Source organism: Triticum dicoccoides, chromosome 3B (genome assembly GCF_002162155.2).
Source record: "Triticum dicoccoides isolate Atlit2015 ecotype Zavitan chromosome 3B, WEW_v2.0, whole genome shotgun sequence".
Taxonomy (NCBI): Eukaryota; Viridiplantae; Streptophyta; class Magnoliopsida; order Poales; family Poaceae; genus Triticum; species Triticum dicoccoides.
This window is the reverse complement of record NC_041385.1, coordinates 399,448,178-399,465,579: the sequence shown is the minus strand read 5'-3', so window position 1 is coordinate 399,465,579 and position 17,402 is coordinate 399,448,178.

Genomic DNA, 17,402 nt, shown 5'->3' with positions numbered 1-17,402 from the left:
GCCAAACTTTATATAGGATCCATACCTCTGTCTGAAAATATACCGTTGGTCTTGCAACTGACTGGTCTTTCTGCTGGCTGGATCATAAATGTTGTGAGGATTTGGTACTGATGGGGACTTGATGCTGATAATCAATTCAATACACCATTGGTATTCTGAGCAGATTTTAATCCCATAATGCAGTTGATTGTGTAGACAATAATGTCTAGCTGAGCTTCTTCCAAATATTTCAAATCATTATTGCTTGTTTGAGTCCGGTGTCGGTGGTTGAGCAATTCTTTATAGGGGAAAAATAATGTAACACCGGGGCCCAAAAAGAAAGGGGCAAAAGAAAACTCAACTAAACAAAAACACACAACAACAATCAATTCACACACAATCAATGTCACATATTACTGCTAGTCACACAATATGCATGCCTACTTAAGCACACAAATCTCGCGGGATCTCCGGTTCTACGATCTAGCATGCTGTGACAATGTGCACGTGGACGAATAAATGTGTGGAAGAGTTGGTGTAAACAGTGCTACACCAAGTGCTAGCTTAGCCAGGTGGCAACCTGAACTAGCTAGGAGGTGAGGACGTACTCGGTAATCATTTAGTGGGACACAAAGGTCGCAACCACATTATTATCAAGCGGACGGAAAAAGATCCGTACTCGTCCAAGAAATGAGGATAGCGGGGAAAAACTGAGGCTACTGACATTGCCCTTTCTTGATAACTAAGATCATTAAGGGTTGCCAACATGACAAAATAAAAGAACGATCTAGGATAGAAGCATGTCCATCACTGGAATGATAGACGGGACTGAAAGAAAGACATCGGTGCGATACCTGAGCACCATTTTTGCAAACAGTGTCGGGATCACTTGGCATCACTCAGCAGGGACAGAAATGACACCAAACACCAAAAGAAAAAGGAACTGGAGAAATGCAAAGGTTGAGCTATAGTGGATCTGAACCGATGCCAGCTACACTCACCAGATAAACCATTAGTACAAATACTAAGGCTATATGCATGCTATGCAACAAACAAATGCAGCAACCAAATGCAACAAACAAGCCAGACTCTATACTACTGATTTCTACCGGTTTCTACCGCTCGCGCTGACTAGGGCGTCCTACAGCCAGACCTACTCTGATACCAAGCGCTGTGGCACTCCGGCTCAGAGAAACCGGAATGCCCCGTATTCCAGCCCAGAGATCGAGGAGAAGTCTTCTGGAATACGGCTGCTTAACATAGAACAAATCAGCTCTTATTACAAGAATAAATACAAAGGTCTGATGTTACAAAGAAGCACATCAGCACGGCGACACTACGCCTGCAATACTACACTTGCTCTATGCTAGCAGCAGAACAACTCGAAGCAGCGGAAATCTTCTAGCAGCGGAACAACGATGAAGGTGGTGAACTCCACTCTACAGGGACTCTGGCTGGGACACGATCTAGCTCGCACGAACGGAAACAACGACAAGCAATCAAGCAATCACGACATCACCAGCAATCTGGCATGACACGCCAGGTCAGTACATTGAATGTACCTGCAAGCTCACAACAACCAAAAACATCAAGGCAAGACAACAACATAGCATTAAGCAGGTTGATTAAATTAACAGCTACCATGATACAGTAGCTACTACTAAGCATGATATGAAACTACTACAATACTGATAAATCACCATCTCAGATCTCCATAACCATATCTCTCCTGGCTAACCGACCAAGCAATATACCATCTCGATCACCTCGTGATCAAGACCAAAAGGTGATCTTTCCAGCGATAACTACCATGAAACTGTGATCCCTACGGCGATCCCAACCACGACCAATGTTTGGCCCGTGATCCTTACTACGATCACTACCACGACCAATATTTGGCCCATGATCCATACAACGATCACAACCACGACAAATATTTGGCCCGTGATCCTTACGGCGATCACAACCACGACCAATATTTGGTCCGTCATCCTTACAGCGATCACTACCACGACCAATATTTGGCCCGTGATCCTTACGGCGATCACTACCACGACCAACACTTGGTCTCCAACATCATCAACATATCAATCACCTATAAGTCATTCTGTCATGCGAGTGTTGATCGAACGGTGTGACCTAGTACGAACCCATGCCCATGACCGAGGACGCGACTATTGATAGATTAAACACACACTCTGCAGAGGTAGTGCACTGTACCCACACCACGGAACCCATGGCCTCGCACTCCCATTCGGGTGGACCAACGGCGTTCTGATAAAACCGACCTACTGCCATGACACTCTCCCGGCCACTCCGACTCACTCCCCTCTGGGCTAAGTCATGGGTGGCCCCATGTCTACCAAAGACACAATGACCACCGTCCTGGCCACGATCCCACACGGGGACCCGCATGCAAAATCCAACTACGGGCACACAAGGCTTATGTCCTCCTACCTGATTAGGGTAGCGCACGCCCATAACCTTCCCTCGTTGGAGGCACCGGCGAGAGGCACGACAATAGCATCGCATTAGGGCCGTCCCATATCGGCAAATGTGGTTGCACTGGAAAAGCCCGGTTTGGCGTCACCTGACCAACTTAATGACGGAATTTAACCCCAAAAATATAATTGTGCTAACTGATACTCCGATATCAACTATCGGACTATAATCCAAGTCATAGCAATATCCAACAAATAATCCAAGCATAATATCGTCATCTCAAAATACTCCAAGGGTAGCACAACACTACTATCATGATGAATCTGACAACAGTAATACTACTACTCCAATATGTAAGAACAAGCTATCCAACTAAGATCCACATGTAAACATCATCTCCAAAAATAATACTCCAAGCAACAGAACAACATCATGAAAATCATCATACTAACCACTAATAATCCAAAGGCAGCATGACATCCAAAGTAATACTCCAAAATAACAGATACCATCATGAAACAATCATAATATCATCCACTAATACTCCAATGGCAACATGATACTCATCAACTACAAACACAACTCCTAGTAATCCAAACAATGGCATGGCAACAGCAAGATCAAAGTAATACTTCGAGAAAATGCCATGCACAGATCACAAGTAGCTAAAACAATATTTTAAACAAGTTCAAATAAGTTAAACCATGTCACTGCATTATAGTGATGCAAATGGAGGGTGTGGCTTGCCTGGGGTGGAAGAAATCACCAGGAGAAAGTGCGAGAAGCTCGCGGAAATAATCGCTGGAAATCGTTCTCTCTCGGAGGGGGCTGATTAATGGCAAGGGCATAATGATCATTTTCAGAATGTTAACACATAGTGAAAGTGTGATCAACAGAATGGGCTCAACGAAACAAATAAGTAGGCTTTGGAATCACCTCATTTGGAGTTACGGATAAAAAGTTATGGAGGGTTGAAGTTCAAGGACTTTTCTGTAAAAATTTCATCACAAACAAGTTCCTGAGTGGATAAGGCAGAAACTTAAAGTTAGAAATACGCTTACGGTCAGCGAAAACGTACGGAAATGCGCTTTCACTTATCTGACGTGGCGGGGCTGGTCAACGCGTGTGGCTTACTGGTGGGTCCGCCACTTATCCACGTGGCAGGGGTGGGGCCGATGGGTGTATGGCTGATGCGCGGGCCCGCGGGACCCATGCGAGGTCAATGCCCTCCTCCTGGCCTGTCCTTCTTCTCTCCCGACGCGCCCGCGGAGCAGAGGGAGGTCGCCGGCGCTGGTGCTCGCCAGGTCGACTCCGGCCACCTCCGGTGGAGCTTGGACCACCGGAGCGACCGCGAGGATGAGGAGCTCCTGCCTGGACCATCCCCTTCTACCGGAGAGTGCTAGGGAGGGCAGGGCCATGGTCGCGGCGGAAAGAGTCTTCGGCCGGAGTTGGGACCCGGCGCTCCGGCCACAGAAAGATGAAGGCGCGGTGCTGGGAAGTATTAGGGGCGGTGCAGGAGGTCTATGGTGGAGGAGAGAGGGTGGGAGGAGCTCGGTGTTGAGAGAATTTAGCCGAGCATGGCCAGCGGACATGGCGGCAATGGTGGTTTCCGAGAGCTCCTCGAGCTCGGAGGAGTAGCTAGGCGGGGCACATGAAGGTGGGTTAGGCGAGTGGTGAGCTCGGAGAGGCGTGGGGAGGGCTTAAATAGCCGCGGGGAGGAGCTGCCGTGCTGGCGTCGCCGTAGACGCGTGGCCGGCACCGCGGATGCGTGCGCACGCGCATGAACTCGGGGGCAAACGACAGGGAGGGCATAGGGGAGAGCTCACAGGGAATAGATGGCCAAGGGAGGGGCAGAGGAAGAGGCCGAAACGAGCTCGAATCCAAACGGAGCACAGTGCACCCATGGGCGAGCGTCTGAGAGGAAGCTGCCGGAGGGGGAGAGGGGTCCAGAGTGAAGAGGACGACGAGGCTGAGCTGTTTGACACATGGGGACAAGCCAGAACCAGCCGGAGCGGCGTTGCTGTTGCCAACAGTGGCGAGACTACCATTTTGGCCGGCATCTCCCGTGGTCACCACCGACAGCACGCGCTCTGGCTTCCTACTAAGAGCCAAACCTTGTCAGTTGTGGAGTCCTTCCCAGGGTGGTTTCAACTGCGGTGGTAGTTTGGTGAAAATGGCTATGGTTAAAAGGTTAGTGAGCTCTGAAGTTTACTAGAGTAAACTTTATCAGCTCAGTGTGATCAACAGGGAGCTGCTATGTGTCAAGTGTTATGTCTGGGGTGCTTAGGCTAGGAAGGACTACAGTCCTGGGGAGTTTGGGAAGAAAGGGACCAAGATTTACTGCAGTTGCTTCACAACTGACCAAAATGGTCCAGAAACTAGATCATGATGGTGCACTGACATGGAGTTATGGAATGGGATGCAACTTGGCAAATCCTCATGATATGGACATATAAAGATGATTTAAAAAGCTCATGCCAAATGGACAAGCCAAAATAGCACTTGCTTCACAAACATCATTTCTGTCCAGAATCTTGGAGTAATTTTCGTGATCAAATGTCTCATTTAAATGATGCCAAATTGGGTGGAGATATGTTGTATGGGTATAAGAATAATCTGGTAATTTATTAGGATTTTTGAAGCAATATAAATTACACTTGCTTCACAACCTGAAAATAATGCCAGAATCAAAGATTTGCTCCTGTGCTCACATAGATGATTGGTTGGGGCTGAAAATGGGTGGAGGGGTCTAATATGAGCACATTAAGGAGTGTGCAAAAGTTCAACTCATTTGGGGACTCCTAGCTAGGACTTCCTTCACAAAGCCTTCTGTCTGACAGAAACTTTGAAAATTCACTGAGGAAGATTGGCTAGGCAAATAAATTTTAACTTGTTCATGGGGCAATTATTTGGACATATAATCATGCCCAAAAAGGTTGGGAGGCACTAGGAGAAACATAAATGACACTTCCTTCACAAAGTGCCATTTAGGGCAGAATAGAAAAAGGAATATTGGGGAATTGTTTTTGAACTGGCCAAGGCAATGTTTGGGCATATTTGAGCTATATATGACCCAAAGGAATTATGAGAATTACTTGGGGATTATTTGGATGGACAGAAATATAGGTTGCTTCACAACCTAGGGCAGATAGGGTTATTCCTTTAATGAAAAAGGAATATTCCCGAGAAAAAGAGTTTAGGGTTTGGTCAAGGAGTAAAGTGACATGATCTTGGCAAGGTTTTGAGAATGATGAGCCACTTGGGAGAGGAAATGAGGATGATTTCCCAGGTGGCAAGGCCACAAAACCACTCCAAAAAGAAAAACAGAGCAAATAAATCAAAAGAAAAAGAAAAGGGCCAAAATCCAGGCTATTACAGAGGACAAGCAGGAATTAAGCTTGCGGATACTTGATACCTCTCCAACGTATCTATAATTTTTGATTGTTCCATGATATTATATTATCTGTTTTGGATGTTTAATGGGCTTTAATATACTCTTTTATATTATTTTTGGGACTAACCTATTAACCGGAGGCCAAGTGCCAGTTTCTATTTTTTTTTGCCTATTTTAGAGTTTTGCAGAAAAGGAATACCAAACGGAGTCCAAACGGAATGAGACCTTCGCGATGATCTTTCTTGTACCGAAAGCAAACCAGAAGACTTGGAGTTGAAGTCAAAAACGCCACGAGGCGTCCACGAGGCAGGAGGGCGCGCCCAGGGGTAGGCACGCCCCCACCCTCGTGGGCCCCTCGTAGCTCCACCGACGTACTTCTTTCACCTATATATACTCATACCCTAGAAACATCTGGGGGAGCCATGAAAACACTTTTCCACCGCCGCAACCTTCTGTACCCGTGAGATCCATCTTGGGGCCTTTTCCAGCGATCTGCCGGAGGGGGAATCGATCACGGAGGGCTTCTACATCAACACCATCGCCTCTCCGATGAAGCGTGAGTAGTTTACCACAGATCTTCGGGTCCATAGTTATTAGCTAGATGGCTTCTTCTCTCTCTTTGATTCTCAATACAAAGTTCTCCTCGATGTTCTTGGAGATCTATTCGATGTAATACTCTTTTGCGGTGTGTTTGCCGAGATCCGATGAATTTTGGATTTATGAACAAGATTATCTATGAATATTATCTGGTTCTTCTCTGAATTCTTATATGCATGATTTGATATCTTTGCAAGTCTCTTCGAATTATCGGTTTAGTTTGGCCTACTAGATTGATCTTTCTCGCAATTGGAGAAGGGCTTAGCTTTGGGTTCAATCTTGCGGTGTCCTTTCCCAGTGACAGTAGGGGCAGCAAGGCACGTATTGTATTGTTGCCATCGAGGATAAAAAGATGGGGTTTATATCATATATCATATTGCTTGAGTTTATCCCTCTAAATCATGTCATCTTGCTTAATGCATTACTCCGTTCTTATGAACTGAATACTGTAGATGCATGCTGGATAGCAGTCGATGTGTGGAGTAATAGTAGTAGATGCAGAATCGTTTCGGTCTATTTGACATGGACGTGATGCCTATGTTTATGATCATTGCCTTAGATGTCTTCATAATTATGCGCTTTTCTATCAATTGCTCGACAGTAATTTTTTCACCCACCATAATACATGATATCTCGCGAGAAGCCACTAGTGAAACCTATGGCCCCTGGGTCTCTTTTCGATTATATTGCATATCTTTGAATCCCGTTTACTATTTTGCAATCTTTACTTTCCAATCTATACAACAAAAATACCAAAAATATTTATTTTATTATCTGTATTAGATCTCACTTTTGCGAGTGACCGTGAAGGGATTGACAACCCCTTTTTCGCGTTGGTTGCAAGGTTCTTGACTGTTTGTGCTGGTACAAGGTGACTTGTGCGTCGTCTCCTACTGGATTGATACCTTGGTTCTCAAAACCGAGGGAAATACTTACGCTACTTTGCTGCATCACCCTTTCCTCTTCAAGGGAAAAACCAACGCAAGCTCAAGAGGTAGCATCTACTCCTATTCCTAACCATTTCTCCATAGAAAATGGACAATTGCATTATGTGCCACAGGAAGGAGATACAACTTTTGACCAAGAGGCCCCTGAACCAGAACAAGTTAATGAAGAGGATCTTACTGGGGAAGAAGAGGAGCAACCACAACAAGAAGCCTACACCACCTACACAAACCTCTAAAGTCTTAAGGGCTCCATCAATGACATGAGTAACTTCACTGAGTCCCTTTGAAGCACGCCCATCTACATGAATACGAGCTTCTCCAACTAAGCCAAGGATGAGCTCCCGCTAGCCACCGCCACAATGATCTCACCTGCTCGGGCTTGCAAAAGCTTAATCTTGGGGAAGGTCACTACCACGTCAACATCAAGATGTGGCGGTATAATTTATAAGTTGTAATGAGGTTGTACTTCAGCTCGCTGAGCTTCAAACACTCCTGTTGGTTTGTTCAAACAAATTTCTTTTTGTATGCTTTTCTTTTTCCTTTTTGCCGTTTGTGATTTTTCGTTTGCAACTTAGTTTTCAAAAACTAGAAATAGAATAACTTTTGCTTTGCTCCTTTCTTTTCTTTTCGTCCTTGGAGTTATTTCCATTCTTGTTTATATTTCAGAGAAGTTGATCTATGCCATACAATGAGGAATGCAAGCTTAAGGAAGAGAAGTATGTACATTCATGATCGTGAAGGTATGTCCTATGACTCCCGTCTTTTGCCTTGAATTATTTAGAATAGATGTAGTAGTAGCATGTGTGATGTGTGTAAGGGGGAGTATTCTTGATAATTAAAACAAAGGTTTTGTTCTAGTAGCTGAAATAATTTTGTAGCCTTTGTTATATTTAATCTAGATAACCAAGACTTCCCGTGGGACTTCTTTTAAAACAAAAGTGATCATAATCAAGAATAATCAAGCACAAGAGAAAGTCTTCAAAGACTTAGGTGTTGCGAAAATTTGTAGAGAAGATGATGTTAGAGATACTTAACCCCATATTGTTAATTTTAATAGACTCAATAACACTTGTGGATTAAATTTTCTAGAGGAACTTAGTTGAAGGGTGAATTGGATTATGCCAAAAATCCATGTTGTATTCTTACATGGTGCTTTAGCCTCTTACTGGTGCTATGGCCTTGCTACTCTATGCACGTGTACGTGTGTAAATGTGGTTCTTGATGCTATGCTGAGAACTCCGCTAGCCAATGAATGATCCACCAGATTTTCGGCTCAGATTCAGCTATGAGTTTTTTTACTGTACTTAGTGAAAAACACTACATCAAGAAAGTTATCACTGCAAAACCTTATGCATGATCACTTATTTGGCATAATCACTTCATGTTATAACAAAAGTTTCTGTTAGACTATTCCTTGGATCACAAGTTTCCTAGTCCAAGTCGGTTTGTAATGTCTAGTCTAAATCGGTTTGTACCAATATATATAGCCATGTACCCTGTGCTAAACACAATACAAGCAATAGTTTTATTCATCTATCATGGTATTGGCTTTTTGATCCAAGGATTTAGGGTATGGCTTCACCCACCCAACCACCGCCGCCGCCGCCCGGCTACTTCGAGCGCCGGGCTGCTATCATCGCCAGGGCCGCCACGGTGGTGGCATCTTCTTCCTCTACTCTTTCCCTAGCACCACCAACAACTCCTCCTACCTTTCTGGTTGCACCCATGTTGCTCGTCGACACCATCACCGATGTCAGCCCTTTCATCGCCATCGTCCTTGACCCCGCCGCCCACAACTATTATCATTGGTGCCACCTCTTTGATCTACAGCTGGGATGCAGCAACCTCCGCTCTCACATCGCTGCCAATAGTCCTCCTCGCCCTCATGATCCTCAATGGGTGAAAGACGATCTCGTGATTGTTCATTGGTACTACCCCCGCATCACCACCGAGATCTTCAACATGCTTGATCACGACGGCGCCACCACCACCAACATCTGGGGCTCTCTTCGCCAGCTTTTTCAGAGAAACAACGACACTCAAAAAAATGCTCTACACACCAAGCTTTGTAACCTGACCCAAGGCGATGCCCCGGTAAATCTTTTCTGTCAGTGTGTCAAGGCCATCGGCGACGAGCTTCGTGAACTTGGTGATCTCGTCAGCGACACACAACTCATCAACATCATCATCGTCAGGCTGAGCGAGGATTTCGACAAGCATGGCTCCTTCATCCCCATGATGCGGCCTCCTCCAACCTTCGCCGAAGTCTGCTCCATGCCGCAGCTCGCGGCGGACACTCAAGCTCGCAAGGACTCTCGCCCATGGGTCTTCCATGTCACGGCTCGTCCTCCTATGCCGTCTCCATCAACGCCTCCCCCTCCAGCTCCTGCCACCACGCCATCCCTGATGCCATCCATGCAACCACCTCCAGGTTGGCATCCCAGTCCCAACTACGCAGCAAAAACCCCATCTACAGGCCGCCCTCGATGCGCTCGGTGCCTCCTTCAACACCTTCGCCTTCAAACCCTATGCCGGCTCCGAGTGCTCCACCTGCGGCTCCATCCTGGCATCCTCCGCATGATCCATGGACCGGGTTTGTCCAGGCATGGCCTATGCCCTGGTCTGCCCCATCCCCCTTGGCGGCCCACCTGGCTACACTGATGCTTGGCAACCCGGCCTTCATCCGCATACTGGTGCCCCTGAGTTGCTCACCCCTCGACAGCCGACAAATGCATATCATGCCGCTCCATCATATGCTCCTTACGGTGCTCCCTCACCCTCTCCTGTTGACGGAAATCTCAACTACATGCCCTCATCGGCTCTCCTGCCTTCACCGGCATATCAACCGCTGCTGCTACCCACACCAACCTCACCTACACCGCTGAGCTGGGATCAAGCCGCCTGTCTCCAGGCCATGAACAACTTTGCTTCCCAAGGAAACTCAGGTACGAATTGGATGTTTTATTCTGGTGCCTCTAGTCATATGTCTGCATCAAGTAATTTCCTTTCTTCTTGCACTCTTTCTCCGTTTCCTTCCATTACTCTTGGTGATGGTTCATCTATTCCCATATACTTTGTAGGCTCAACTTCCCTCTCCCACTAAACCACTTCTTCTTCGCGATGTTCTTGTTGCACCCGCTCTTATTAAAAACTTAATTTTTGTTCGCCAATTTACTCGCGACAATCTTGTTTCCGTGTAATTTGACCCTTTTGGGTTGTCTGTGAAGGATTACCAGACCAAGGCCGAGATCGCCCGCTTTAATAGCTCCGGTGAACTCTACTCTCTTCATCCATGGTGGCCTCTGTCGACCTTTGGCATTGTCGTTTGGGTCATCCCAACCCTGTTGTTTTAGCATCTATGCTTAGTGAATTTTCCATACCATGTAATCGTGATTCCCACAATTCTTCGTTTTGCGAGTCTTGTCAGTTAGGCAAACATGTGTGTCTTCCCTTTAGCTCCTCTAGTTCTTCTAGCACTTATCCTTTTGAATTAATACATTGTGATTTATGGACATCACCCATTGCAAGTCTTTCTTGTTTTAAATACTATCTTATCATACTAGACGATTTTACTCACTTTGTATGGACCTTTCCTCTCCGCAACAAATCCGATGTTTACTCTCTTTTCTAAATTTTCAGCGCCATGTTTCTATCCACTTCTTCCTCCCTATTTGTTTCATTCAGTGTGACAATGGTCGTGAGTTTGACAACATTCAAAATCGTACCTTCTTCTTAACACATGGCATTCTTCTTCGTTTCTCTTGTCCCTACACTTCTCCTCAAAACTATAAAGCCGAGCGTTCTCCCAGCACCATCAATGACATTGTTCATACACTTCTCGTTTAGTCCTCCATGCCATCAAAATTCTGGGCAGAAGCACTCTACACATCTACCTTTCTTCTCAATATTCGCCCCTCCAAAACTAGTCCAAATATCACTCCCTACTACTATCTTTTCCTTTGCCATCCCAATTACTCCGAGGTTCATGTTTTTAGCTGTCTTTGCTTTCCAAATGCCTATACAACCTCTGAAAACAAACTTTCTCCATGATCTATCCAATGTGTCCTTCTTTTTTCCGCCGAACACAAAGGTTACTGTTGTCTTGATTTACAAACTGTACGGGTACACGTGTCTCGTCACATTACATTCGCCAAACATATTTTTCCTTTTGCTCAATGCACCGACACACCATCAATCAACCCTACCTCCGCCGCCACCTCTTCTGCCCGTCCATTCCACCTCTACACTCCTGTCATGGCAGCCCCACCTACCACACCTACTGTCACGATAGCACCCCCAACCCGCCATCCAACACCAAGCCACCACCCAACCGGCCATCCAACACCCAGACACCACCCAGCCCGCCATCAAACACCCAGTCACCACCCAACTCACAGCCAAACAACTCGCCACCACCTAACCCTCCATCACCCAACCCGCCAATACCCAACCCGCAACCACACAACCCAACACCACCCCACCCACCGTCTGCATCTTCTCCTACACCAGACACCCACGTTTCCATCCTACCAGCCAAAGTTGTTCCTACTGTCGCCCTAGTCAATGATCATGGCATGCGTAATCGCGCCAAATCAGGTTTTCGTCAGCCTACAGATCGCCTCAACCTAGATGCTACCACATCTCTCTCTTCCATCCCTAGAACTTACAAAACTGCTTTTCTTGATCCGAATTGGACTGCTGCCATGCAAGAAGAATACGATGCTTTAATTCAAAACAATACTTGGCAGTTAGTTCCTCGTCCTTCCAATACAAATATCGTTTCTGGAAAATGGGTCTTTCGCCAAAAGTCCACTCTGATGGGAGCCTCTCCAGCTATAAAGCCTGCTGGGTCTGTCATGGTTACTCTCAACAACTTGGCATTGATTATGATGAAACATTCTCTCCTGTTGTCAAGCCCAACACCATTCGTACTATTCTTAGCATCTCTATTTCCTCTGCATGGCCCTTCCATCAACTAGATGTAAAACATGCTTTCCTCCATGGTTCTCTTCAAGAGACCGTCTATTGTCAGCAACCTATTGGTTTTGAAAATCCTTCCTACCCAAATCATGTATGCCTTCTCCAGAAATCTCTTTATGGTCTCAAACAAGCTCCACGAGCCTGGTTTCAATGTTTCTCTTCTTTCATCCAAACAATAGGTTTCACTTCTTCCCTTTTGACACTTCTCTCTTTGTGTACCACCACAATCCGAAACTGCCTACCCCCTTCTTTATGTAGATGACATCATTCTCTTCGCATCTTCTCAAACCTTTTTAGATCATATTATTACTCTTCTTCATTCTGAATTCTCTATGACTAATCTTGGTACTCTTCATCACTTTTTGGGCATTTCTGTTCTTCGTGATTCTTCTGGCCTTTTTCTTTCCCAACCTCAGTATACTCTTGATCTTCTTAATCATGCTGGCATGCTTGACTGTCAGTCCTCTCGCACCCCTGTTGATATCAGTTTGCAACTATCCACTAATGGTGAACCTTTCCATGATCCTACTCTGTACCATAGTATAACTGAGGCTCTCCAATATCTCACTATCACTCGTCCTGAAATTTCCTTTGCTGTCAACAAGCATGTTTCCATATGCATGATCCACGGCTTCCGCATTATAATCATGTCAAACATGTTCTTTGGTATTCGAAAGGTACTCTTGATCATGGTCTACACACCAATAAGTCCACTCCTCATTCTCTCATCACATACTCTGATGCAGACTGGGCTGGTTGTCGAGACATTCGACGATCCACATCCATTTTTTGTGTTTTTCTGGGTAACAATTTGATTTCTTGGTCCTCAAAAAGACAAGTTACGGTCTCCCGCTCGTCCGCTCAAGCTGAGTACCGTGTTGTGGCACATGCTGTCGCTGATACTATTTGGGTTTGTCAGTTGCTCTCAGGACTGCACCGACCGATTGAGCAGGCTACTATTGTATATTGTGATAATATTTCAGCTGTTTACATGTCTAGAAATCCTGTTCAGCATCACTAGACCAAACACATTGAGATTGATATTCACTTTGTTCGAGAGAAGGTGGCTCTTGGACAAGTTCGGGTGCTCCATGTTCCTACTACGGCTCAATTTGCTGACATCTTCACCAAAGGACCTGCTACTAAGCCATTTCAAGACATACGTTCCAGTATCAACGTCATCAAGCCTCCCATTGATACTGCAGGGGATGTAAGACTATTCCTTGGATCACAAGTTTCCTAGTCCAAGTTGGTTTGTAATATCTAGTCTAAGTCGGTTTGTACCAATATATATATATCCATGTACCCTATGCTAAACACAATACAAGCAATAGTTTTATTCATCTAGCAGTTTCAGCAAATAATGATTGAGACAAAGTGCTTGAGAGCCTTGACGATGAGACAATTGTGGGTGGGTTTAACGGGTTACTCAAGAACCATGTTGTCTTTACATACCTTTCACTCCCTAAATTATGTTTTCATTGCTAAAAAAACTCTTCTGTTCATTCCCGACAAGCAAGTGTTTACTAGAGGAAATATAATTAGGTGCTACCATGTTATTTTATCATGTTAAGCACGAGCTTTGAGTTGATTATATTTGCTTCACTAACACTTGCATAATAACCATGCCATTGCTACAACTATACAAAGTTTTCAGGTCAAGAAGCGTAGGCATATCTAGGCGTACCGATAATAAATGAACCAAAACCTTCTGTTATATCGGTTTAAACAACCGAGTTCCTTATGATTCATATTTTTCTCTATGTTGCTCGAGGACGATCAAGTTAAATCTTGGGGGAGTTGATGAGTGTTATTTGTACACTCTTTTAACCTGAGTTTAAACAGATATATTTCACTAAAACTGAGATATTTGCTCCGGTATATTTCTCTCTGTGACTAATGAATACATAGATTCCAAAAATCCTTATATTTTGTTTCCATAGGAAATGGGTTGTTTATGGATAAAATCAAGCCAATACTTGGAAAGGAGTAAGTGGAGATAGAGGGGATCAGTGGGAGGCACACTAGAGGAAACATAGCAAAAAAACTGCGTTCTATGCAATGTCGCTTGCTCATATGAGCGGTTGTATGGCATGAAAACTGAGGCCTCTCATCCACCTTTATAAAGGGTCCGGTGCCAAATGGTTAATAGAACAACCAAGAAGGGAGTGTAGAACAACAACACCATAGCCATCTCCATCAACCCTAGCCGCCATTTCCCATCTCAATAGCCACAACCTTCACCAGTACCATAGTTCTTAGAAATCTAGTCAAATTTGTAATCGTATATCACACAAGGCATCCATTGTAAAACATATTACCAATCAATCTATCTTCATGATGTGTTCTTCGTGTGATCTAATCTCCATGTATGAGTAGCTTGGTAAGGTATGGGTTGAGGCAAGGGCCTTGCAACCCGACGTATTTATTGGAGGGATCAATAGAAGGACTTTGAATTAACGTCTTGTATGTGTAACATAAAATTGTTCCGTAGTTGCCACTTGTCTCTTTCACATTCTTCATCCCTACAGGTACCCATGATCATGGAGAACGAGCTACAAAAAGGCTAAGGGTAGGGAGACCGTGAAGTGTTATTCTAAACAACAGTGATAGAAAGGTTTAGTACGATAACACCTATCCTATCCCTAGGAATTCAAGAGGTGTAGTCATTAAACATCGAATGCATTTGTCTGATTATTTCAATCTTGATTATCGAGGCAACACCGCTTTCGAATAGATCTTCAATTGGACACTAACTCTTGATGCAGGATGCGTGCTGGCCAAGATGTAATTTGGACACATCTCCCACTTCAATACATAACAAGCACATCATGATGGGTGACTTCCAGAGCACAAATTAAGATCATGCCTGGTCCAGACACAAATATATGGTTATAAGCATAAGATCTCATACCCATGCCTATTTTTATTATAAGTGTTCTTTCAGTGTTAGCTTGATTTACAATCCGGTACAAATCTGGATTTAATTCTCTAAGAAAAGCTTGTTTGAGACCCTAGCTTCAAAGGCACCGTCCTCCCATGGGTTCGATAACTCAGGGTCACCTCTGGGGAAAAGGACAAGAATCCTTTCTGTTCCATTTCTGGGTCACAAAAGGAAGGAATCATTATAGTACATAAATATAAATTAATTATGAACATGAGGATATAACAATACATTTATTATTGCCCCTAGATAAAATGATGGATCTTAAAATATGGCAAGTTCATGTACCTCAAAATATCAGAATAGTACATAAATATAAATTAATTATGAACATAAGAATATAACAATACATTTATTATTACCAACAAAGGCATAGATAAATTGATGGATCTTAAATATGGCAAGTTCATGTACCTCAAAATATCAGTGTGTTCTTGTTGTGATTAGCAAAACATTCTATCCCTACAGGTGATGTCTATTATGCAACTTTATTCTTGTAGACTCGTGTTGGGCCTCCAAGCGCAGAGTTTTGTAGGACAGTAGCAATTTTCCCTCAAGTAGATGACCTAAGGCTTATTAATTCGTGGGAGGTGTAGGATAAAGATAGTCTCTCTCAAACAACCCTGCAACCAAATAACAAAGAGTCTCTTGTGTCCCCAACACACCAAATACAATGGTAAATTTTATAGGTGCACTAGTTCGGCGAAGAGATGGTGATATAAGTGTAGTAACGATAGTAAGTATTGATTTTTCTAATAGGAACAATAAAAAACAGCAAGGTAGCAATTGATAAAACGGAGCACAAATGGTATTGCAATGCTTGAAAATGAGGCCTAGGGTCCATACTTTTGCTAGTGCAACCTCTCAATAATGCTAATCTAATTGGATCATATAACCATCCCATAACATGCGATGAAGAATCACTCCAAAGTTCTTATCTAGCGGAGAACATAAAAGAAATTGTTTGTAGGGTACGAAACCACCTTAAAGTTATTCTTTCCATTCGATCTATTCAAGAGTTTGTACTAAAATAATGCAAAGTTATTCTTTCCGTTCGATCCATCCGAGCATTCGTACTAAAATAACACCATATGATACACATCAACCAACTCTGATATCACCTAGATACTCCAATGTCACCATAAGTATCCATGAGTTAATTATACTATACGCATCAAACAATTTCAGATTCATAAAACTCAATCCAACACAAAGAACCTCAAAGAGTGCCCCAAGATTTCTACCGGGGAAAGTAGGATGAAAACGTGCATCAACCCCTATGCATAGATTACCCCAATGTCATCTCGGGAATCCGTGAGTTGTGTGCCAAAACATATATAAAGTGAATCAATATAAGCCCATTTTGCGCAGGACCTCAATAAGGAATTGTCATTGAACCATGTCGAACGCCTTTGTGATGTCTAGCTTTAGCATGACGATGGCTTCCCGCACCGTGTGTATGTAACATCCCAAATTTTCAATTTGGAATGTTATACATAGATCATCATTGCATATCATATTTTTGTTGCATTGTTGGCTCGATCCTAGAAATTCTACGCAACTCAAGGACCCACGGAGAGAGTTGGGGATTTTGTTATTTCCATAATTGAGTTTTCTCAAATTTTGAAAATAGGATCATTTGATTTTATTTATTTTATCTTCAATTATTTCTTCTATCAAATTTTCAGAGAGGGAATAAAATGACTTTCCCAAAATAAAGAAATAATGAAGATTTAATAAAAAATCAAATAAGATTTTATTTTGGAGTTTTTCGCCTTTTTTTGGATTTAGGAAAAATGCGTGTTTTTCAAAATTGCATTTAGGCCCCAAATAAATATTCATCTTGTCCGGCTTGATTTTAGAAGCCGGGGGAAATTTATTTCGGGATTTTTGGAGTCCGTTTAGTATGTCTTTCGTTTGATTTTCTGCGCGAAATTATTTAAAAAAAATGAACCGACCTACGGGCCGTACCCGAGCGGGACTCCGCCCGAGGGCAGCCTATATATAGCGCCGCCCCGAGCCGCCAGCCCACCCCGCCAGCCCACCAAGCCGCCAGCCCACCGCCGCCCAAACCCTAGCCGCGCCGCCGCCTCGAGCCCCGCGCCGCCTCGAGCCCCAC